Source organism: Rattus norvegicus, chromosome 16 (assembly GCF_036323735.1).
Source record: "Rattus norvegicus strain BN/NHsdMcwi chromosome 16, GRCr8, whole genome shotgun sequence".
Taxonomy (NCBI): Eukaryota; Metazoa; Chordata; class Mammalia; order Rodentia; family Muridae; genus Rattus; species Rattus norvegicus.
Window position 1 is genome coordinate 47,350,989 of NC_086034.1, and position 14,442 is coordinate 47,365,430.

General features: G+C 38.5%; 1 pseudogene; it reads left to right on the forward strand.

Annotated features, from left to right (window-relative positions):
- Nucleotides 1–6,274: 6,274 nt before the first annotated feature.
- Nucleotides 6,275–6,691, forward strand: LOC103693955 (mitochondrial import receptor subunit TOM20 homolog pseudogene; annotated as a pseudogene).
- The last annotated feature ends 7,751 nt before the right edge of the window (nucleotides 6,692–14,442 follow it).

Below are 14,442 nucleotides of genomic sequence, written 5' to 3' on the forward strand. Positions count from 1 at the left end.
CCATCTAAAGGCGTGTGTGCACTTTACCGTTCTATGTCCTGTCACGCCATGTAATGTCATTGAATCCTACCAGAAATAGAAGTTTTGGTTCAAGGCTACTATAGGCTGTTAACAGTAGTGAATTTGGTACATTTGTAAAGTTTTCTGTTCCTATGGAGACATAAAGATTACCGAATGCTTTCATTATTTTTCTATTGCTATTTTCAGCATGAAAATATCTTTAGATTTTTATCAGGTTGCTGTGATTGACTTTGAAAAATATAAATTGAGCTGATGACTTGACACAATTAAGTAGACTGGGTTCAGAATTAAGATAGAGTTTTCAACAATTTCTGACATGAGCCTAAAGCATACATCTGTGATTTTGTACCACCTTTATGAAAAGCTTTGAGACCAACTCTTAAGAATGTTGAAGAGGAATGACATCTTACCTTGCCTGATATTTAGTCAACCTTCAATTATTTAAGTAGTATTATGGGAAAATAACCTTGTTAATATAAAAATGCCTTTTATTTCTAAAAGCATAAGAATATAATATGTATACCAAAGAATAAATTTGAAGTAAATGACATGACATGATGCATTATTGGTAAATCGTGTGTGTGTGTGTGTGTGTGTGTGTGTGTGTGTTAACAAAATTTCTCAGGTAAAATCTAGATATACAGATGGATATGAAAACTTTTGTGTGAAAGGTTGTGGATGTCATTTCAGCAGTTTTGTCTATTTTTAACAACACAGCACCCTTGCCATTGTAAAGAACACATCTACTCGAGATGTACAATATACTAAACTAGCAACCAATTCAATTGGGAGCAGACCTTTCAGAGCTATGGAATAAAAGAAGTACTACATGGTCCAAACCTGAAAGCAGGAAACACAGTTAATGTTACCCACAATCATATACGAAAGAAGTTTTTGTCTTTAAATTGACATTTTCTTGGAGAAGTACTAAACAGATAAAATAAAGGAAGTATTCATCTATGTTCCCAAACCTTTAAAAGTCTGTGTGCTGTTAATCTTTTAAAGTTAATTTTTAAATCATGTTCCTGCTGATGAATCAAAAGTCTTCACCAAAGTATGTAATTTACTTTGACATCTTAAAAATGCTTAAATGTTTGGTAACTGAGACATTTAGTTCTTAACATAAACTATACCTCCAAAAGTGCTTAAATGCCAATTTCAGAAATTTCAGAGTAGATATTACTTCTCAATGTTACATATATGAGTATAATTACCACACTGAAATGTAATGAAGCCCTCATCATGCCCACAATCAGTTACCAAAAATAAGATCATCTTGGAGAAGGATCCAGGTGCTCGCTGTGAATGTAGAAATGAGTTGGAAGTTTTCCTGACTGTAAGAAAAATGAAATGTCTTTCAAAAATGGGACTACTATTTAGAATGATCTCTTACGTTGTTCTTACTGAATATCACCAGCAAAGAGGAGATGGGAAGAAGTTGTGTGCATATAATTGTAAAAATTCTATTCATTTTAAATGTCAAACCTACATTTTCCTGGGACGGCTTAAAATTGTTGAGCCTGGGATGAAACACTTTCAAAGTCCGCTGGGTAGATTGAGAGTCCTCGCTAAAAGCCTGTTTATTGTGCTATTTTAAAGCTCGTATGGAAGCACAAACATCTTCTCTTCTGATCATTTCCTTTTATCAGTCAACTCCAAATATCATAAAGAATGTTTGGTTTAAGGATCCTATACCAAGACCAACTTGAATAATATGCTTGAAAGTATAATCACAGAGGGTAATGATTCCACCTAAATAGTTGGGGTGTATGTTAATTTTGTACTTATTTCTTTTAAAACTTAAGCTTTCAAGCAGGATTTTTCAAATGACCAATTTTCTGATATTTTGTCTATTTTTTCTATTTCCAAAGCTACCTGTTTTCAGAAAATAAATAGTAAAAGGGGCATCATTCAGAAGAAAATGTCTTCTATAGATTATATAGAACGTTAATGCATTTTCTCTTGTAGCTCTTGGCTACAGATATTTTTCTTTGAACTTTTGGGTAATACATCTGTAGACTGTATTACCAACAACTGTCAGAAATATGTCATCTCAACAAAATCAAGAATGTAATTTGTTACCTCTCCAAGTCTTACATTTTTGAATCCTTTAATACCATGAAAAATAAGCTAAAAAATAGACACTTGTGTCATGCAAACCCGGGGAATAAATGCTTTACCTTATCTCAATAAATCAATGATGGTCAAGTATCACGCACATTATATAAAATATAGCATTTGAATCTTTATGCTAGACCTTGAAATTAAATTTCTCTGCTTTCCTAAATCTTTAGAGAAACTAGATACTGTGAGCTAGGCAAAATCCAGTTTGCCATCAGAAGTGTAACATATACACATATCCATGTATTTACATGTCTTTGATTGATTGGAAGTCTTCAACAATGACACATATTCATGGGAACTAGAGCACATTGCTGTTGAAATAGCAAGAAAATTTAGCATTTTACTTCATTTTGTGGATAAATGGAGAGAAAGGACTAAATTTATTACTATTTGGAGTGAAAAATATACCACGGTGGCATGGTTGCACATCTGTTAGCTGTAAGGGAAACTTAAATACTGGCTGTAAATGTCCCTCAACATTAAACACGTTTACTTATAACAGCTACTTTAATTATATTGGCTTACTAAAGAAGAAATGACAGTGCAGATGACTTTTCAAGATTTTCAGTGTAATGATGACTGATGACTGTTTTGGTTTTGTTTCTGTTGTTCCTTTTTCCTTTTTAATTATTCTTCTTCCTTACAATACATTCTGGACACGGCTTCCTCAGGTTCCATTCCCCTACACCTCCACATCTCCCTCCTAATCCACTCCTCCCATTTCCTCTCAGAGAAGAATAAGCTACCCAGGAATATCAACTGAACACAGCATAACAAGCTTAAATGAAACTAAGCACAAACTCTCATATCAAGTCTGGACGAGGCAACCCAGGAGGAAGAATGTGTTCTCAAGAACAGACAATAATCAGAGACACTCCCTACCCCACTGTTAAAAGTCCCATAAAAGCACCAGCTAAACAACCACAGCATGTATGGAGAGGACCTAGTGTGGCCCCATACAGGCTCCATGACTTCTACTTCAGTCTCTGTGAGCCCCTATGCCCCCTACTCAGTTGATTGTGTTCCACAGGCTGTGTTCTTCTGTTGTCCTTAAACCCTCAAACTCCTATCACCTTTTTTCTCTCTCTTCCTAGGGGTTACCCCAAGCTCCACCTAGAAATCCTCAAGGTGGAGTCTCTCTACTGGGCCATTGCACCGCTTCCAGGAGGCCCTTAGAATTAAGAGCAGTGTTTCTGCCCTTATGTTTTCCCATGGATCTTTGCATCTTCCCGCATCACCTTGAGAAGGAAGACCCTCTGATGGTGATGAAGCTAGGCACCAATCAGAGTACAAAAGAATATCATTCGGAATCATTTCATTGGCATTTTATTGTTTTGCCATGTTTGGTTGTACCCTAGGTCTTGAGGCCATCAAGTTTCCAGTTTCTGGCTTTCCAGGCCCTGTAGAACATGAAGGCACTCATGGCTCCAGCTGTATATGTAGCAGAGGATGGCCTTCTCTGGCATCAATTGGAGGAGAGGCCCTTGGTCCTGCGAAAGCTCAATGCCCCAGTATAGAGGAATGCTAGGACGTTAAGGCAGGAGTGTGTAGGTGGGAGTGTGTAGCACCCTCATAGAAACGGGGAGAGGGAGGACGGGGTTTATGGAGCAGAAACCTGGTAAGGGAATAACATTTGTTTATGTTGTGAGAATCTGAAAGATGTCTCCACTACCATGCATTGATGATATTTTTCTATCATAGTGACTTCAAAATCCTATGGTTGTAATGGCTATTTTTAAAATACATTTATGCTTAATTTTTTAATTTTATTTTTCTTGGATATTTTACATATTTATATTTCAAATGTTATCCCCCTTTCCCCCTCTCGCAAACCCCTTCTTCTATTCCCCTGCTTCTGTGAGAATGCTCTGACCCTCACCCACCTCCCCACTCCAACCTGAATGCCCTGGCATTACTCTACATTGGGGAAATGAGCCCTTACAGGACCAAGGACTCTTCCTTCTATTGATGCTGGGAAATGGCATCCTCTACTACATATGTGGCTGGACTCATGGGTTCCTCCGTGTGTAATCATTGGTTGGTAGTTTAGTCCCTAAGAGCTCTGGTGTGGTCTGTTGGTTGATATTGTTGTTCTTCCTATGGTGTTATGAACCCCTTCCACTCCTTCAGTCTTTTCTATAACTCCTCCATTGGGGTCTCCTTGTTCAGTTCAATGGTTAACTGTAACCATACTCATCTGTATCAGTTGGGCTTTGGCAGAGCCTCTCAGGAGACACATCTGACATATCTGGCTCCTGTCAGCAAGCACTTTTTGGCATCAGCAGTAGTGACTGGGATTGGTAAGTGCATATGATACCATATGGATCCCCAGGTAGGACTTTTTCTTTCGTCCCTGTTCCACTGTTTGTCCATGCATCTCCTCCCATAAGTATTTAGTTCTCCCTTCTAAGAAGGAATATTGCTGTAAAATTAAAATAATGGCTGTCTTTTATCCCGCACTAGGTCAGGCACCTTAGTGCCCCAAGATATCTGTTAGATATCTTCATCTCAGTCAGCAAAGTGTCTAACCTACTTTGTTCCATCCCATATTACACTGCTGATGACTACTCTCTGAGCCTCGCAACAATATTGCTGCCCATCTAGTCCCCAAGGCAGGTCGCTGCCTTGCCAGACATACACATTCCAATTTCGTGGCTGGCTAGCATCTCTAGCCACCACACACTCTCTTGAACTTAAATCACCACATGAAAGAACACACAACACAATAACTTCTGATCCAATTGATAAGATATAATTGCCCACCTACATAACAAACAGTTTACTCATCTAGATACACAAAGCCCTGTACACATCCATCCCTTAAGAATATTCATAACAACCTATAAATATGCAGAGAGGAATCTTAACCTCTGCCTCCATGTTCTCTTGGCCACTTCTTTCCCCTATGCTCCAATCTCCTTCCCCTCTCTAAAACTTTCTCCCACCCACCCTTCGTTCTCATGCAATGACAGTCCGTGTTCTATCTTGTACTTGACTTCACCTGTCATTGTCATTCACATGACATTATCACATGACATGTCACTGTCATTCACATGACATTATCTTACAAGGAATGAAGTATCCACATTTTAGTCTTCCTTCTTCTTGGGCCTCATATGATCTGTGAATTTTTTCTTAGGCAATCCAAGCTTTTGGGGTAACATTCACTTATCAGTGAGTGTAAAACATACATTCTAGGACTATGATAAGAAAAACTGAGTTGGGGTTGGGGATTTAGCTCAGTGGTAGAGCGCTTGCCTAGGAAGCGCAAGGCCCTGGGTTTGGTCCCCAGCTCCGAAAAAAAGAACCAAAAAAAGAAGAAAGAAAGAAAAAGAAAAAGAAAAAAAAGAAAAACTGAGTTAAAGTTGGTTTTCCGGTATTAAAGAAATCCCTTCCTGAACCATGAGTGATTGACCTAGGAAATCCAAGGCACAACTGGCAGCCAGTATCAAGAACCTACCTATTAGTTGAGTAGTTGATGCTTCAAAGCACTGTTGTAAAATGGGACACTTTGAAAATATCTACAAATATGCTAGCTGTTAACTTGTATAGAGTTATAGATATATTTTTTTATTTATGCTTTTTTTGGAATCACAGATACCTCCTTTCAAGATTCTGATACTATTGGGGTCACACTTTTTTTCCTTTTCTGATCATCTATTCTAAATATCCCTCTTTTCTTTTCTCTGTCTTCTTGCCAGTCACCGTGAGGTTCCTTGAATGACTCAGATCACAAACTCAAGTGACAGCACAAGCTGGAAAGGATGTGGAGAGAAAGGAACACTCCTCTGTTGCTGGTGAGATTGCAAACTGGTATAACCACTCTGGAAATCAATTTGACCCTTCTTCAGAAAACTGGAAATTGTTCTACCTGAAGACCCATTTGTACTGCTTTTGTGCATATACACAAAAATGCTCTACCATAGAACACTTGCTCCATTATCTTCATTGCAGCCTTACCTGGTATAGCTAGAAATGGAAGCAATGCAGAGGTCCCTCATCTGAAGAATGGATATAGAAGGACTGCAGACAGACAACAGCTAGCAGCCGCTATGCTCCAATCCGTCATAGCTAACCCTTGCCAGGAGGGCTGCCTTGGCCTGGCACATGCCCCAGTCAAGTGAAGGTGATGGGCTGGAGCAGCGCCATCCCTGCAGGCATGTGCAGTGCCCTCTTCAGCGGATACTGCATCTACTTCGACCGCAAAAGACAGAATAACCCCAAGTTCAAGAACAGGCTTCGAGAATGAAGAAAGAAACAGAAGCTTGCTAAGGAGAGTTATCTGATTTAAAAGATGCTGAAGCTGTTTAGAAATCCTTCCTTGAATAGATACATCTTGGTGAAAAGTTATTAGCACAAGGTGAGTAAGAGAAGTATGTGGTCTACCTGACAAATGTAATGGCTGTTTGTGGACAGCCTCAGTATTTGCTGCAAGTTTTACAGAAGACTTCCACCACCAAAGTTCCAGATGTTTCTGACCAAACTTCCAACTATCAGTCAGAGAATTTTAAGTGCTCAGACCTTGGCTGAAGATGACGCAGAATGAGCCAAATAACAACATGATGAAATCTCAGAAAATTATTTTAACAGCTTGGAAGCTAATCAGTTCTGGGGGAATTAGGGCACTTTGTGCTTGTCACGAACTGTACCACACTGACCTCTGCCAGAGTGAATGTGAACTTTGGTAGACCCATTGTCTGTTCTATTTATTTTTCCAGGGAAAGGTATTTTGACAAATCTTTTCACTTTATAAATACACTCAGTTAACCAAAAAAAGAAAAGATATAGAAAATGTGGTTCATTTTCACAGTGGAAAACTATTCAGCTGTTAAAAATAAGGACATCAGGAATGTCTCAGGCAAGTGGATGGAACTAGAAAATATCCAGATGAGGTACACCAGACCATTTAAAAGGATATTCAAGGATTGTACTCACTGATAATTAGATATTAGCCAAAGATTCAGAATACCCATATTACACCTCACAGATCCAAACAACTTAAACAAGAAGAATACTCAAGTCTTGATGCTTCAATCTCACTTAGAAGGATGGGACAAAATAATCATGGATGGCAGAGGGAGGGAGGAATTTGGGTGGGAGAGGGAAGGGAACACGAAAAGAGGGCAGAATTACGTATGGGAACAGGCAGGAAAGTGCCTCAGAGGGCCAGGAAAATGAATGGAAATATGCAGCTACCATGGATTGGAGTATGGGGAACCTTTAGAAAGTCCCAGAAACCTGGGATGGAGCCTGAAGAAACCAACTCCAGTTGTCAGACCAGACCCTCAGTGAAGTGATGGGGACACCAACCCACCCACAAAAATTTCAACCAAAGATTGCTACTGTGAAAGAGAATTATAGGGACAAAAATGTAAAAAAGATTGAAAGAGTGGCTGACCTGTGAGCAGCCCATCTCGCGATCCATCCCATCGGTATGCAACTATCCCTGACATTATTAATGATGTTATGTAGTGCTTGCAGACAGGACTCTAGCATGCCGGTCCTCTGAGAGGCTCTACTAGATGCTGACTGAGAAAGATGCAAACACTCACAGCCAAACATTGGACAGAGGTCAGGAACATCTATGGAAGAGTTTGGGAGAGAATTGAAGGAACTGAAGAGGATGGCAACCCAATAGGAAGATCAACTATCCTAGACCCCAGGGAGCTTCCAAGGGCTGAGTCACCAACCAAAGAGCTTATATGGACTAGTCCAAGGCCCCTGGCACATATGTAAGAGAAGTCTGCCCTCAATGGGGGAGGATATGCCTAATCCTGTAGAGAAGGGGTGCCACAGGGTAGGGAATACCGAGGGGGGTGCCCTCTCAGAAGTGAATGGGAGAGGGATTGGGGAAAAGAACTCTGCAAGGGGCAATCAGGAAGCAGGCAACATTGAGATATAAATAAATAAAAACCATAAAAATTTAGAACTGCCGAACTTGGTCTGATAAGAAAATAAGGTATAGACTCAGTTGCAAAGCAACAGACTCTGTACCTCTTTGTTTCTTAGCACTCAAAGTATCACCTCTGAGTCACTTATGTACATACAATATTTTATTCATATCATTCTTTACTTTTATACAGGCACTTCTTTTTCTTCTATTTTAATAAAATATAAATCCTGACTCAATGCCAATACGTGAAAAATAAAAAACAAAGAAACGAAAGCAATTCATACTCAGACTATAAATGAAGACATGTTGGAGGTTTTGCTTTGGATTCTTTCTGAGCATACAAATCCTACCATTAGGTCATTGTTGTATAGTGAATAATATTTTATTAGTAGTAGTCATTGCTGCATTCATGAAGTAGGTGTAGGGTTTGCACTTTGACTCTATCTCCTGGAAGATACAGCCATAGATGTTTGTTTTTCTTTTCTGTGCAATCCTTATGCTTCTAAATTTGTCTCCACACCATAAATGTTTAGACAGTATTTTGTGTTCAATGCTAATAAAATACACTGAAAATTCTTGAGTCCAATGAATCTTTCAGAAGTTGGAAACATGGAACCTAAACATGGGAATCTCTATTTACTCAGTGTAATGTTTAATATTTCAAATGAGAGCTGAGAGTTTGAAAATTACAATTTCATGTTTTTACTTTTCTAGCTTTTACTTGACGACTTGTGTAGCAGTTTTATATCCATAAGGAAGTTACAATTTTTTTTAACTAATCAAAACTTTATTTACTAATACTGTATTCTGAAAAGTGGTGCAGCATAAGGAAATGTGGGAAATGAAGAATAACAACTGTGTGAAATGTGATGTGTTAGAGAAATATGTAAAGAAGGTCCGAAAATTCCAGGTAGAGAACTTTAGATGACTGGAGACTTCCCTGGGAAGATGATTCAGGTAAATATGGAATTTATGAGCCACTTGAAAAAGGAAATGCCCATTAGAAAAATTACCAACAAGAAAGCCAAAGTATTTCAAGTACAGCAAAGGGGTTAAAGAGGTGAGGCTCAGGGAATGTGGTAAGCAATGGGACCTGGGGTCATAGGAACAGAAGTTGGTTTAGGACCTACTTTGAAATTGTCTTTTGGGATTTTCTGTCTTGAAACTGAGTAAACTTTGGAATGTACTCAAAGGCTTGAAGAAAGTGTTCAACATAATGTACATTTTATATGAACAAAATATTTTTATTAAATATAGCAAATATAAGAGATTGACCTGCCAAATAGTTTAGGCTATATCTATTCTTAAAAAAACACTCATTTATTGACAATTATTTTATGCAATCTATTTTCTTAATGTATTCACTTGACATCCTGATCACTCCCCTCCTCCTGGTTGCTCGTTTCCACAGCTGCTCACCTCAACCCCACCTCCTTCACCTTTGAGAGGGTCCAGGACCCCGCTTTGTATCCCTCTTTCCTACTCTGTCCATCACTACAGCACACTTTCTTCCCCTGAGGCCAGATGAGGCAAGCCGTTTGGGGAAAAGATTCCACAGACAGGCAAACCTTTAAGGATAGTCCCCACTCCCATTGCTGGGGGACACATGTGAAGGGTGAGCTACATATCTGCAACATATATGTGAAGGGGTGGGGGCTAGGTGCAGCGCATGTACGTTCTCTGACGGGTAGTCGAGTTTCTCTCTGATGGTCTTTCTGTGGAGTTACTCCCTGCTTTGAGCCCCTCAATTCTTAAGACTAATCTGGTGTGACATCTGGATGCATTGACCTAGATTCTCTGTAGTTCATCATTCTTACACATAACTGATAAAAATAATACTGTTTCATAAACATACATCATACACAACATTTGTGCTAATTTTTAAAAAACATATAGTAGGGGAAGTATAATTGAATAAAAATGGTAGTTGGTATATTTTTTCTTATATGAGCCTGAGTATGAAAGACTAAGCTACAGAGATGCATTGGATACTGCATTTGCCCTGCTGACTCTATGATTGACTTGAGTGTCAGTAATGAAACTAAAGTTGTTCCAATGAGTAGGTTCCTGTACATACTTTGATAATAGAATCAACAGAAATTGTTCATATCAGCTATTTTGGTGAAAAACAAAAAAAGAGAGGATGACATAAATGTGATGATTTCAGACTGGCTATTGAATAACGTGGTTATATTTATTGAAATAATGGTGGGAATAGAATAAGGGATATGAAAATAATGAAAAAAACTTCTTGCAAAGCTTTCAATATTCACTTTGCTGCAAGACTTTCTGTAACTTTAATGAATTCTCTATGCCTGTTAAACATTCAAGTGGAGATGTCAAAATTCAGTTATATAAGTAATAAATTCTGTAGTGAGTTCTGAGGCTGAAGATGGAGACTTGGGACTTGCCAGCCTATTTAAAGTAAAGAGAATGGATGAGGTTGCAAATTGAGTACAAAGGCAGAAAAATGTCCAAGGACTAAATTCTGGGGCATCTCAGCATTTAGATGTCAAAGAGACAAAGATGACACATAAAGAAAAGCGAAATGATTAAGTAGGATTGAGTGTACATAGGACATGGGTAGGTCAAATAAGATGTGATCTGAGGTTAATAACAGAAAGGTCATTGTAGACACCAGGATGAAGAGTTTCTGTGAGGATCTGAGGATGAATTCTCACAGCAGTGAGTTCACCAGGAAATGTGGAGGGAATGCAAGAAGTTACTCATTCAGAAATTCTCTCAGAGACGTTTTCCTTAATGTTAATATGAAGAAGGACATGTATAACACAGCAGTTAATCTACATAAGAACAAGACAGCAGCACAATTCTGTGACAGCTGAAATAGCTACTAAAACATTCTAAACTTAGTGATGATGGCAGAGGGAAATGAATTAATACATATAGCAAAGCATATTAGAAGTAAATACTGTAATAATTTATCCAATTGAATAGAAAAAAAGAAACTAATTTTCGATACATAATTTGTAAGGCAACAAAAAGAGAAATTTGAGCATAAATTACTTTATTAATAAAATACTTGAAATCCCATCGTTTCTTTACTTTTCCTTCTTTGAAAATGATTTCTCTGAAAACATTATCAGGATATTGAAAAATTCTGGTATGTGTTTTAAAATTAACATAAAATATTCTCTTTATTGCAATTTATCTTAACCATAATTTTTACCTAACATAACGCAATTTAATATTTGCCTATCTAGATCTCAAATTGGAATTGAAGGAATTACAGTGATGGTTTCATAGGACTATGGTATTTTTCAGGGTAAACACAAAGTGTGAAAAATATGTGTAGTAGTTTTCAATAGATGTGGTTTGATATAACAGATTCAGATTTGGAAGCATGAAAATATATCCTAGTGGTAAGATGGATATCAACAATGAACACCAGATGAGTTCTTTCTAAATGAGCTGGCTGGTGTATTGATAACTAGTGGGGAACCCCTTCCTGGGAGAATTAGTTCCCCCTGAGCCTGCCACCAACATATTGGAGTGAATACTTTGTTCGGCTGGAACAATGGGCTCAAGGGCTGCTGAAAATGCTATGTAGCATTTGCATTGTGGTAGAGTAGTGGGTCATGTAGCACCTGAGAGGTGCATTCATGATGATGCATTCTAAAGGAAAGAAATCAGAAAAACATGACAGAAACTAAACATAAAACTCAAGTTGCCTATCTTCTTCCTTTTTCTATCCCTAAAATAAATTTAAAAAAAATCCGACTGAAAATCTGACTGAAACTCTAGTTTAAGGCTGCAAGACTGATAGATTTATTTCTCAAGCTCTAGTGCCAACCCCATTGAGAAGAGAAGAAAGGTTGAGCTTGGTCTGGAAGGACAGTAAGTAAATAATCAGTAACCCGAGGAGCTGTGGGATAAACATCTTTCAAAATGATGTGGATGGAGAGAAGAGACAGATGTTTCCCTGCAGGGAGTAAGCAAGGGAAACATGTTCTCTCCATGTGGGAAATGAAGAGATGAAAACTTATGTCCTGTGTGTTTCACATTTCCGAGCTCTGACAGCAGCGATCCAGCTAAGTCCCTGCCTATGGAGTTCATAAAGCATTTTTATATATTAGAATTAAGTTCTTCTTCCTTTAGTTTATTTAATGGAGGCATTCAGCAGAATATGTAGCATGTCGAGCATTTACTAAAATACAAATTGGATGTCGTTTGCCGAAACTTGCCGTTAGCTCTCTTTATATGAAACACTAACTATAATCATCGTGCTATATTATACAATGTAAAAGATACAAGCTACACATAGAACCTCGGCATTTAAATTGTAGTAACCTAGGCTACAGTTTTTAATTTTTTAAAATTATTTTTGAATTCATTTAAATTTAGTTTTAAAATATGAGGCTTACATCAGCGACTAAAATGTTTTAATATGTTGAAACACCTGGAAATGTAAGTTTACTTTTCCACCTGTCAAATATAGGAAATATGTGTCAGTTACCTTTTATGAACATGCTACACGCTAACATAGGTGGATATTTCTAAAAGATGCAATACAGGAGATCAGGAAAGTGACACAGTGGGTAAAAACACCTGCTTCAGAGGCATAAGAACCTGAGTTCCTACCTAAGGAACTGTATAAGATGCCAGGAATATTGTCTAGACCTATAACACAGCACTAGTGAAAGAAAGACAACGGGCTCCCAGAAGCTTTTGTGATAGCAAGGATAGGGAAACAGGTGATTTCCATGTTCAATGAGAGACTCTCTTTCAAAATATAAGGCAGAGAGTGTTAGAGGAAAATGCCCTGTGCTGACCTCTGGAATCCACATCACCAGAGATACACCAACCCCCAACAAAAGTGTGCACGCATACAAATATACACTAAGATAATATCATATATCCACTGATTATTGCCAATTTCATGTAAAAATTACTACATATGTTTGGTAAAATATATGCCTGTAGTATTGTCTTGTGTAGCTACTAAAATGGCTAGAATGGCATGTGTCCCATTTCTATAAATGGCACTACTTAGATTACTAGTGTATTGAGGAAACCAAGAATGAGGCATCTCTCAGGAGCTTATTAGAAACCAGCATGACAGATCTCTCCTGGGCACACTAAATTTGAAAGCAAATTTTCTTGCTAAGAAGCCCTTTATCTCATTCGTTTGAGCATCACAGTTTGAGGAACATGGCTTCCCAACTACTCTCATAGGCATCAGCCCTTGATGCAGTGTGTTACTCCTACGGAAAGAAGAACTTGGTCATGAAAATGCACACAAGAGATTGTGGTAGACAGGCGAATGCTACATTATGAAGATGGTTGTTTATTAAATAACATATTATTCTCTCCAGATTAATATTTTATGTAACATTAATTATGTCCCTGCTAACATAGTTGAATAATACAGCATATCTTTTCAGAGCTAAACTAATCAAGATGCCTTGAGGTTTATGGTTGGTGACACCATTTCACTCAGCGCTTTTGCTTTTCTTTTTTTTTTTTTTTTTTTTTTTTTTTTTTTTTTTTATTAGCTTGAGTATTTCTTATATACATTTCGAGTGTTATTCCCTTTCCCGGTTTCCGGGCAAACATCCCCCTCCCCCCTCCCCTTCCTTAAGGGGGTTCCCCTCCCAACCCTCCCCCCATTGCCGCCCTCCCCCCATAGACTAGTTCACTGTGGGTTCAGTCTTAGCAGGACCCAGGGCTTCCCCTTCCACTGGTGCTCTTACTAGGATATTCATTGCTACCTATGGGGTCAGAGTCCAGGGTCAGTCCATGTATAGTCTTTAGGTAGTGGCTTAGTCCCTGGAAGCTCTGGTTGCTTGGCATTGTTGTACTTTTGGGGTCTCGAGCCCCTTCAAGCTCTTCCAGTTCTTTCTCTGATTCCTTCAATAGGGGACCTATTCTCAGTTCAGTGGTTTGCTGCTGGCATTCGCCTCTATATTTGCTGTATTCTGGCTGTGTCTCTCAGGAGCGATCTACATCCGGCTCCTGTCGGTCTGCACTTCTTTGCTTCATCCATCTTGTCTAATTGGGTGGCTGTATATGTATGGGCCACATGTGGGGCAGGCTCTGAATGGGTGTTCCTTCAGTCTCTGTTTTAATCTTTGCCTCTCCCTTCCCTGCCAAGGGTATTCTTTTTCCTCATTTAAAGAAGGAGTGAAGCATTCACATTTTGATCATCCGTCTTGAGTTTCGTTTGTTCTAGGGATCTAGGGTAATTCAAGCATTTGGGCTAATAGCCACTTATCAATGAGTGCATACCATGTATGTCTTTCTGTGATTGGGTTAGCTCACTCAGGATGATATTTTCCAGTTCCAACCATTTGCCTACGAATTTCATAAACTCGTTGTTTTTGATAGCTGAGTAATATTCCATTGTGTAGATGTACCACATTTTCTGTATCCATTCCTCTGTTGAA